Raw genomic sequence first — 12,075 nt, 5'->3', positions numbered from 1 at the left:
CAAGCAGGTAGACCAAGGAGCATATAGTTGGTTGATGCGACATGAGCTTGACAAGTGGAATTTGCATGCGAATGGTGGTAGAAGATGGGAAATTTTGACTACAAATGTGTTAGAGTCTTTCTATGGGTTATTGAAGTCCGCACGTAGATTGCCTGTCACTGCCATGGTGCGGATGTCATTCAAGCAGATGGCAAGGTTTGTTGAAAGATCTAGAGGTGCATCGTCATTGATGGAAAGTGGTGTTGAATTTATGCCAATACTAATGAAACGATTTGAGAAATACAGTAAGCGAGCACAATGGCATTCATTTTTTCATGATTGCAACCAGCGAAATATTTTTGAAGTTCGCACTAGTCTGCATCACAACCTGGGGAATAATACACACACCGTCAATGAAGTCAGAAGATTATGCTCCTTTGGAAAATGGTCCATCTATCACATGCCATGCTCACATGCCATGAAGTGCTTTCAACATATAGGTTTCACGGCAACGAGGTATGTTGATAAAGAATATAGTGTTGTTTCATACTTAAACACCTATAGTGGACAGTTGCAGCCAGTAGGCGCTGAGCATTATTGACCGCCGGAACCATTTAAAATGGTGTGTAACAAGGATTATTTGCGTCAACGGCAAGTGCAAAAAAGAAAGCGTATACGGAACCAAATGGATGTTGGTGATACAGTTTATGCGCGTAAATGTGGAATATGTTCTCAAACAGGACACGACCGCTGTAAATGTCCTTCAGCTGGTTTGGTAGCGGTGGTAATTCAGCTCTAGGTGGCAGTTCATCCAATGTGCCCAATTATCAAGGATACACGTACTGTTTTATTGCAATAATTTTTTTGTACGAAATGTATGTAAATATCCAGCTTGCAAAATGTATGAAATAAAATTATGTTTCCAATGGGGTTAAATCTAATTGATATTTATTATTAAAGATTCACTACAATTTAACATACACCCCAAGAAATAAAAAACAATTGTCATTCGCTATTATCGTTGCTATCTGGCACTATTTCATTGTCACTGTCTTTATCTTCTTCGTCAGCATCATAGATGCACCTGTCCGGACCGAGGGCATAGTAATCTAGGTCCCAGTTGACACACATTTATCGTATTTCATCGCTATCATCAATAAGACCTTGCTTGATTTCTACAACAATATGGGACTCCTACGTCCAACGTCAGTGCTAGAAACTTAGGTAGTCCCCCCCGCTCGACAACTGTTGGGAAAACAGGATAATCATTGTCTCTATGCAGTTTTTCATTGTAACGACCCGGTTGGTCGTTTCGATAGTTATAGGCCCGTTCCCCTGTTTCCTGCTTCTTTTGTGTTCTTCAGCTGTATTTTTGACTTACCGGGTTAGTTGGTTCGGGTCCGAAGTGGTTCTGGAGTAAATTGAGACACTTAGTCTCTTTTGTGAAGGCTTAAGTTGGGAAAGTTGACCGGATGTTGATTTGTGTGTAAACGACCTGGGATTTGAATTTTGATGGTTCCGTTAGCTCCATTAGGTGATTTTGGACATAGGAGCGCATCCGAAATGTGATCTGGAGGTCCGTGGTAGAATTAGGCTTGAATTGGCGAAAGTTGGGAATTTGGCGATTTTGGTCGGCAGTGGAAAATTTGATATCGGGGTCGGAATGGAATTCTTGAAGTGGGGTTAGGTTCATAGTGTCATTTGTGATATGTGTGCAAATTTGGGGTCATTCGAACGGGATTTGATAGTTTTCGGCGTCGTTTATGAAATTTGAAAGTTTAGAAGTCCTTTGGCTGAAATTCGAGGGTAATTTGGTGTTTTGAGCTATTCGAAGTCTCGACTAAGTTTGAATGATGTTATGGGATGTGTTGGTATATTTGGTTGAGGTTCCGAGGGACTCGGGTGAGTTCCGGGTGGTTAGCGGATCAAGTCTGAAGTTTGGAGAATGGCTGAAGTTTGGAACTCAGGTGTCATAACCGCACCTGCGGAGAGGGAGCCGCAAAAGCGGGATTTTGATTGCACGAGTGATAGGAAGAAGAGTTGGTAGAGTCCGTAGGTGCGAGGGTTTAGCCGCACCTGCGATGGTCGTAGAAGCGGAAGAGAGGGTGCAGGTGCGAGGCTGAACCGTAGAAGCGTGAGGATTTCCGCACCTGCGTGAGCGCAGATGCGGTCTCGAGGCTGCAGGAGCGAGGTCCGGATTTTAAGTGAAGGTCCGCACCTGCGATGGTTTTTCCGCAGGTGCGGCATCGCAGAAGCAACAATTGGACCGCAGATGCAGTATCGCTAGGCAGAAAGTATAAGTAGCACACTTCGCGAATTTTGGTTCATTTCCACCATTTTCAAGTTGGTTTTTGGAGCTTTTGGAGGGATTTTGAAGGGAGATTCAAGGGTTTTTCGGTGAGGTAAGTTGCTTGAGCTTTAGTACTCCTATCTATGGTGTTTTTCCATTGTTTTATCAATTAATTAGTGGAAATTAGGGGTGAAAGTGAGGGGTTAGGGCTTGAGATTTTTGAGAGTTTGATTTGAGGATTTGAGGGACCAAATGGAGTCGGATTTTTATAAATTTCATATGCATGGACTCGTGAGTGAATGGGCTTTCTAGTTTTGTGACTTTTGTCGGATTTTGATACGTGGGCCTGGGAGCCGGGTTTTAATCAATTTTGGGTTCTTGGTCTAATTTGATAGTTTTTCTTGTGGAATTCATTCCAAGAGCATATATTGATGGTATTGTTCTGGTTGTGAATAGATTTGGAGCTTTTGGAGGCCGAGTCGAGGGGCAAAAGCATTGCAGAGTAGAGATTTGATCGGTTTGAGGTAAGTAACGATTGTAAATATAGTCCTGTGGGTATGGAACCCCGGATTTTGTGTCATGTTACTATTTTGAGGTGACGCACATGATAGGTGACGGGCGTGTGGGCGTGCACCGTTGGGGATTGTGACTTGGTCCGTACCGTATCAACTGTAAAGTTGAATAGTTTGTTGAAACTACATGCTTCTCACTTGTTTTAGAAAGAATTTCTGTAAATCAGGCTGGATGCCATGTTTAGGCCTTATGCTAGTGTTGTTTGGACCCTTTGCGGCCTTTTCTTGCTATCCTCTCATTGTTTTCGATTGGAAATATATACTCAGTCATGTTTATAATTATTTATTGCATAACTCAGTCTCTATTACTCCGTTTTGATGCATCATATAAATTTTGTTTGGCTAAATACCTTGTTTTCTGAGAGCCCGAGAGGCTGGAGAGGTTATGACCGAGTGAGGCCGAGGGCCTATTGATTTATGCCATGATTGGCTTGTTATAGCGCTTGGGCTGAAGGAGCCCCTCCGGAGTCTGCACACCCCCAGTGAGCGCAGGTACCTATTGAGTGCGAGTGCCGAGTGTTGAGTGACTGGGAGGCATGAGTGATGGTGAGGTTTGCCCGAGGGGCTGTATACGAGTGATGGTGAGGTTTGCCCAAGGGACTGTATATGAGTGATGTTTGCCCGATGGGATGTTTATGATTTTATCAATTTCGTTGACCTTTGCATTGAGCCTTTTTTTGAAAACTGTTGAAAGATATTTTAATACATCTTTACTGGAACTGGTTTTAAACAAGCTGATTTGATTCAAATAATGGTTTTAAAGGCATGCTGTATTTTACTGAGTTTTTGTGATATAAACATTACATGCATTATTGCTCGTCACTACTTCTCAGCCTTTATTTACTATTGTTACTTACTGAGTTGGCGTACTCACGTTATTCCATGCACCTTGTGTGCAGATCCAGGCGTATCTGGACACGGTAGCGGCTGTTGACTATTCCAGTTACAGATTTTCTCGGAGATAGCAAGGTAGCTGCCTGGGGATCGCAGCCCTGCTCTTCTCGCTCTTATCTTCCTTTAGTTGTATTTAGTTATTTTTCAGACTATGTTAGTCTCGATATTGTCAGACAAACTGTAGTAGATGCTCATGACTAGTGACACCCCGATGTTGGGCTTTTTTCTCCGCACTTTTGTTTTGATTTGAACTCCTTATGAAGGTTTTATATTAAATATCGATTTGTTTTGTTAATGTGTCGGCTTGCCTAGTATCAAGATAGGCGCCATCACGATAGGGTTGGTTTTTGGGTCGTGATAAGTTGGTATCAGAGCCTATGTTACATAGGTCTCACGAGTCATGAGCAAGTTTAGTAGAGTCTTGCGGATCGGTAAGGTGACGTCTGTACTTATATTCGATATGCTACAGAACCTTTAGCAAAACTTCACATTCTTGCTACCGTTCAGGACGGATGGCCACTAGTACCACCAGTTGGGGCCGCGAGAGGCCGAGGTCGTGGTCGAGGCCGTGTCGCGCCCCCTTTTTCCTCGCGGAGTTTGGGTTTCGACATTCATTGGGAACAACTCATTTCCTTTTGGGAATTGGGTATTTGAATTTGAAGAGTCACCACCTAACGAATTTAAGGTGTGTTAGGGCACCTAAAGCAAGTAACTCATAAAACCGGTTTGCATTACCAGAGACTTGGGTAAGGGCTCGAAATAACCTTGAGGGGAAGGTGTTAGGCACCCCTCGTGGTCCACAACGGTGGGTCCCGATCGAACTCAAATTATGTGAATTAGTCATTTAATAGATAGGCAGTCTAAGCACACATATAAGACAAAGGAAATTTAACAGATAAGCAGTCTAAGCACACATATGTAAATAATATGAGGGAAGTCCTAGGTTTGTTAGCCTATAGGATCACATCTGTACAAGACCCGGTAAGCCTTCCTCAAATAGAGGGGTTACGCGTGGCATTAGGGCACATGTCATCATATCCTTTACTACCGGATTACCCTCCCCTTGATCATAGCCTAAAGCGTTCTAGCAACCTTAAGATGTATCCTATGCGTGCACTACCCGTCCCTTTACTTATATAGTCCGGAGGCATTTAGGACTTCTAGTTAAGGGATCTAGACTCTCCTATAGTAATTAAAAGGAGAAAATTCTAGGCGACAAACAAAACACTTAGGACTGGACCAAGGATAGAACAATTTAAAGGCTCACATTTTACCTCCACATATAGAGCAAGTAGGTGCACGTCTCAAACAATAAATTTCAGATATTTCAGAAAGGTCTTAGAACATGATATCTAGGTGAGCATGACAAGCAGAGAATATGCAGCATTGCGCTAAGTTGAAGTGATAGAGGCCTATTCAGTTTGCCTACTGAATTTTTTAGAACCTGTTGAATCTGGGCAGTCACAAATAAGCAAAGCATAGTTTCACAGTTTTCATAGTTTCACATAGGCTTGCCTAGGTGTGGGTCTGTAATAGCCTATATACATGTTGTCTAAATGCAATCAGAATTCTGGGAATCAGTTTAAACAATTTGAATTTATTAAGTCCTATAGGCATGCTGGTCTAGGTACTGAGTATTACATTACAGAACTGGTTTATACACACTTATCTCTATGACATCTAAGTGTTGGGATTATTTTTAAAAACTTTTTATAAACGAGATAGTTATTGATTTAGGCGATGTAGACAGGGTTTAAAGCGAGCACAAACACAGTCCTAAGGCAGGATCTCTAATGCACAAAGAATGGCCATTGTTATTATGCAGAATTATAGCATTAACTTAATAACAGGATTCCTAGATGATCATGATTATGCAGAAATAGAATTTGTAACAAATGAGGTAGTGAGCCTATAACGTGTTGTCTAGTATGCCAAGTGATCCTAAGAGCATGGTTTCTGATGCAGGTAAACATAGTGTAAATCTAAAGCATGATTTCTAATGCAGGCAAGCATTGTATAGACCTAAAGCATGATTTCTAATGCAAGTAAGCATAATGTAGACCTAGAGGCATGATTTCTACTCGGTTTCCCCACAAAAAATCATATATAAGAATCCCTCCCTTTTACTAATTTCCCCAATATCTGTTTACAAAGATTATTATTACATACAACANGCTACAACTATAGGGAGCCTGAATATAGGCCCAAAGGATAAACCTGGCAAACCAGGCCTTCAACCAGTCAAAATTGCCATAACCTCATAGTGCACCCAATCGTGTCCTGGTGGGTCAAAGTTCCTAAGGGCCTCGGGGACCCCGGGCAATGCGTACACCAGAAAACTTTCAAAGTAACCCTTTGTGAACAAGTTTGGAAAGCCAACTCCAGTGTATCAAAGTTCAGAGGAGCCTCATGGACTCCTAAGCAATGCTTACATTAGAGGGGCAAGACCCTAAGTGTTCTAATAATAGGGGTTTAAAACATGAGATAGTTTCAAGAAAATGTTTTGGATTCTCAGGAAGTAAGGAGCAGACAAGGTCATTCAATCACTGTAACTCAAACAAAGGTCCCAACAGTCAAATAATATACAGAAACAGGGTAACTTAGAGTTCCAAATTAGTTTACTAGCTGTCACTAGGTGAGCATTCAGTGACATATAGAGGGATAACAGGGCTGGGGGAGTCATATTGGTCAGAGGTGAACATAAGATGCTAGCGAAAAAGAAATAAGCATGAGTCTGGTTCACATGGAAACACAGAAGTCTAACTAAAGCAAGAATAAACGGATTGAGAGCAGGACACACATGGGTTTAATCAGACAGAAGTAGACATGTTATTACAGTCAATATAGAAGTAAATGTTATTGTAGTAGACACATAGGTTCGATTAAGACAGAAGTAGGCATGTCATTATAAGGAGCATATAGGTTAAGTTGAATAGCAGGAAGCATGTAGTCTAATTGAATGGCAGTGCACATATTGACTAGGAATAATGAGCATGAATCACATAGGTCTAGTTAAAAATAAACATGCTGATATAAAGATCCTACTGATTTAGTAATATAAAATGGACATGTTGGGAATAGGAAGTACACAGATCAAATCATACAGAGGTTTGCATGATAGTAAAGTGAGAGCATACTAGTTAAAGAAGCAGAAGCAGAATGTAGAGTAGGCAGGATTGAACAGTCTAGTCCTGGCTTTCAGCCGACTAGACAAACAATGAACACAAGTAGTAGAGAGATGAGAGCAAAGTTTGTGTGTGAGTATGTTTTTGTAAACCGTTGTCCGTTTATGAGAGGTAGAATGAGAGTGTATATATAGGAGTCGAATTGTAAGTAAGGCAAGGCAGGTAAATTTTATAAATAAGGTAAGGGAAGTAATCAAATAATCAATCAAGCTTGATAGGGACAGAAAATTAGGGGATAAGACCCATAAATAACTCTGATTGAGTTTCAAATAAGGCAAGGAGTGGGTTTAACAACCAATTAGGGGAAGAACCCATAAATCAAGCAATCAATCACACAAATAAGGCAATCGTAGGTAATTAGAGACCAATCAAGGGTCAATAAACCCATAAATAGGCAAGAGACGCCAATTCGGAACCTCTGGATTAAGGAAAGCAAGTAGAAATCAGTAAATTATTTCAGCAAACAATGAAACCCTAGATAATTTAGTTAATCAGTAAATTATTCAAACAATAATGGACAAAAATATTGAAATCAAACAATGAACAGTCAAGCAATCAAGCTTGGAACATAGTCATTATAGAAAGATTAAATGAAACATGAGAACTTTCAGAAAACTCTTTGCAAAAAAATAGACGAAGCAGAATCCGTAATTTTGAAAACTACTTAGAGTTGATTAACAGTAGGGAATCAAAAAATTCTTAAGGAAGATGGTCATGGAAACTTGAAAACACTTCAGATACCTAGAGATTCGACCAACAAATAACAAGAAACCTAAACCCTAATATAACAAAGCGCTTGAAAATCGATTAACAGTAAAGAAATAAGAGAACTTTTAAAGAAAAGTTGTTGACAGACTCAAAATCGCTTCAGATCTACAAAGATCTGGATGGATTCATGTCCGAAAATAGGGTTTTTAAGAAAAAGGAAAGGGGTAAAGAGAATCTGGCCTTGAACCAGAGGTTTGAACCATAAACATCGAGATAGTAACACTCACAGACCATAGGCGAACCCTCGAAGAGTCTCGAACAAGATCTGGCCAGATCTCTTCGAGATCTTTCCATGAAAGAACAAAATCGGGCAAATAGGAGAAGTAGGAGACCGGTAGAAGTCTCAAACAGTCGTGGAACCTCATAGAACAGGTAGGAATCGAAGGGATTAGGGCTAGTTTTAGGTGGCGGCGATTCAGGTTAGAGTTTTATATCAGAGAGAACTAGAGAAGAGAGGGTTTCAGGGCGCCCGGTGGTGACAAAAATGACTAGGGTTTAGGGGTCTTTTGGGACTAAAAAAGGAAGGGAATGATACAGACCGTTGATCTCTAAGATCAACGGTCATGATTAATACTGGGGTTGGGGCGGGTTGAATTTAATTGGTTTGGGCTGGGGTAGACTTGGGCCGGTTTTGATTGAATTGGGATTGGGGAATTAGAATTGGGCTGGTTTAATAGGCTTGGTCTGAAAAATAAAAAGGGTTATTTGTTAAATACCCATTTAATTGATAAGAAATTTTTTTTTAAAAAAAATTAACAGATTATCAGAATGATTTTCATGCCTAAAAAATGTTTTAAAACAATTACTTAGTATTTTAAAAATACAAAAAGCTATTTTCTGGTAAAATAATGTACTAATGCATGCATGGGCTATAATTGCAAAGTTATTGTAATTATAACCCCAAAAATGCAAATATGGCTATTTGTGAAATGATTAATACTTAGTACAAATGTAAATGATAAAATTAAACCACAAAATTATCATAAAATTATTTGTGATGCAATTAGTAATTGTTTGCATAAACAAAAATACTGGAGTAAATTAATTAAAACCCTTAAAAATGCAGAAGTTATGAAAAAATATTAATTGATGCTAATGCATAGTTTTGGAGGTATATGTGCGTTTAAAAAAAAAATATTATAGGAAAAAATTGGGTATCAATAGCTGCCCCTCTTTACCCGGGAAGGATGAAAGAGTTTTTGGGTAAAGAAATGATGGCCAATTTTGACCGATTGGGATGTTTTCAAAAATAGAGGCTGAACCCTGGTCTTTGAGCTGCCTACATATCTCTGGTTTTACAGGAACCAGGCCATGTGTAGTTCTGGAACCACCGATGAATGAAGCCGATGGAGTTGTTATAGGAATGGTGGCCAGTTTTAGCAAAGGTTCTTTTGTGAAGGGTAATGTCGGATGGAGTTATGGTTGCGAATCTGGAATGTAACAGATGTATTATAGTGCAGATAGCTGGATACCCCAGAGTAGGATGGGTAACTGATGAGAATCGGTTATGAATGGCAAAGTGAAAATGGCATGAGCGGAAATCGGAGCGAAGGCTGCTCCTGTTCGAAGAACGGTTACCTCCTAGATTACCTGCAAAATTTAAAACACAATGCATGCGAGTATATAGATGATGCAAATTCCCTTTAGACCATGAAAGATTGTCTTTGGATGGTTGGGGATGACGTCCTTAGACCATGATGTCCCGGGCCATGAATTGTTCGGTGGGGGATCCGCAGGCCATGAAATGATGTTCTCCGGCCATGAAAATGGTGCCTCTGAACCATGACGCCTTTGAATAATGATATGCAAATTTGAGAGATCCTCAGGCCATGGCATGGTGTCTTCTGGATATCAGGATGATGCCTTTAGATAATGACGCCTTTGGACAAATTGGCGATATTTCAACCAATGAGATGCAATAATATGATGCTAAAATCAACAAGACAAGGCTTAGTCTTGTGAGGTTGAGGGCAGCGCTTAGCCCGAAAGAGGAGCAAATAGATAGTGCCGGAGAGACAGTGCTTAGTCTCGGCAAATAAAGGCGATGATTGGCATTATGCAAATAGGAGGCAGAGCTTAGCCTCATGCAAGATTTGGGACAGGGCTTAGTCCCATACAAATGGAAAGCAGAGCTTAGCCTTATGCAGGATTCGGGCCAGGGCTTAGTCCCATGAAAATGGAAGGCAAAGCTTAGCCTTATGCAGATATGGAGGCAGGTCTTAGCCTCATGCAGATGGAAGACAGAGCTTAGCCTTATGCAGATATGGAGGCAGGGCTTAGCCTCATGCAAGATTCGGGACAGGGCTTAGTCCCATGCAAATGGAAGGCAGAGCTTAGCCATATGCAAAATGGAGGTAGGGCTTAGCCTCATGCAGATATGGAGGCAGGGCTTAGCCTCATGCAGATGGAGACAGAGCTTAGTCTCATGCAAGATTCATGACAAGGCTTAGTCCCATGCAAATGGAAGATAGAGCTTAGCCTTATGCAGATATGGAGGCAGGGCTTAGCCTCATGCAGATGGAGACAGAGCTTAGTCTCATGCAAGATTTGGGACATGGCTTAGTCCAATGCAAATGAAAGGAAGAGCTTAGCCTTATGCAGATATGGAGGTAGGGCTTAGCCTCATGCAAGATTCGAGACAGGGCTTAGTCCCATGCAAATGGAAGGCAGAGCTTAGCATTATGCAAAATGGAGGCAGGGCTTAGCCTCATGCAGATATGGAGGCAAGGCTTAGCCTCATGAAGATGGAGACAGAGCTTAGTCTCATGCAAGATTCGGGACAGGGCTTAGTCCCAAGCAAATGGAAGGCAGAGCTTAGCGTTATGCAAAATGGAGACAGGGCTTAGCCTCATGCAGATATGGAGGCAGGGCTTAGCCTCATGCAGGGTTTGGGACAGGGCTTAGTCCCATGCAAAAATAGAATAAATAGCAGGTGATAGCAGAGTTTTCTTAGCTGATAATAGATTTCAGTATCACAGTTGTTATGAAGATTGTGACCGGGAGGCAGGTATATTCTTCGCTCCTGTATCCAAAGAAAAATTGTGAGTTCTGTAAAAGGGGAGGTCGGTTCGTGCCTCCGTCGGCTTGCTTGGCTTGCTTTGCTTGGTCCGTAGGTCCTGTTCAAATTATTTGGGGGTAGCGTTGGCTAAACAGAGTCATTTTACAAGCAAGCATGGATAGTTTCAAAGACGTAATAAAAATATATTATTTTTAGAAATTGGTTAGATGAACCAGTGACTGTGACACGATCTGAGACATCGCAACTTCTCATGCTTTAGAATTTTGAGGGTCCTCCTCAAAATTCTGCCCCAGTTAGATGGACACGTCTGACTGCTGCACATGCTGCGATCTGCTGAAACTGCTTTGGAATTTTGAGGGTCCTCCTCAAAATTCTGCCCCAGTTTCTGATTGCGGGGGAAAAATAGGATTTTTACTGAATTGTGACCGAACCCATAGGGCTGCCTACGTATCCCCTGTTAAACGGGAATTAGGTCGAGCGTAGTTCAATTTACATTATTTTTTGAAAACATAAATAGTTACACATAGTATCGTTTGACTACATCCGAGTTGATCGGTTTTGGCCAGACTTCTCCGTCCATTTCTGCAAGTATGAGGGCTCCTCCTGTCAATACTCTATGAACCATGTAAGGGCCTTGCCAGTTGGGAGAGAATTTCCCTTTGGCTTCATCCTAATGCGGAAAGATCTTCTTCAACACCAGCTGCCCCGGTGTGAATTTCCTCTGCTTGAATCTTTTGTTGAAGGCTCTGGACATTCTGTTCTAATAGAGTTGCCCATGACAGACTGCATTCATCCTTTTTCCGTCTATGAGGGCTAGCTGCTCATAACGGCTCCTTATCCATTCTGCGTCACTGAGCTCAGCTTCTTGTATGATTCTCAAAGAAGGAATCTCCACTTCAGCAGGAATAACAGCTTCAGTACCATAAACCAGTAAGTAGGGAGTTGCCCCGGTTGATGTGCGAACTGTGGTACGGTATCCCAATAAAGCGAATGGCAGCTTCTCGTGCCATTGTTTGTGATGTTCTACCATCTTTCTCAGTATTTTCTAGATATTCTTGTTAGCGGCTTCTACAGCTCCGTTCATCTGAGGTCTACAGGCTGTGGAATTCTTGTGCTTGATTTTGAAAGTCTCACACATGGTCTTCAACAGATCATTGTTGAGATTGGAGGCATTGTCAGTGATGATTGATTCTGGAACTCCAAACCGGAAAATAATCCGGTCGCAGACAAAATCTGCTACGACTTTCTTAGTTACTGCCTTGTAAGATGCTGCTTCGACCCATTTGGTGAAGTAATCAATAGCTACCAAGATGAACCGATGCCCATTTGAGGCGGTGGGCTCTATTGGACCAATGACATCCATTCCCC

The sequence above is a fragment of the Nicotiana attenuata genome, chromosome 7, assembly GCF_001879085.1.
Source record: "Nicotiana attenuata strain UT chromosome 7, NIATTr2, whole genome shotgun sequence".
NCBI lineage: Eukaryota > Viridiplantae > Streptophyta > Magnoliopsida > Solanales > Solanaceae > Nicotiana > Nicotiana attenuata.
This window is presented reverse-complemented; position numbering follows the sequence as displayed.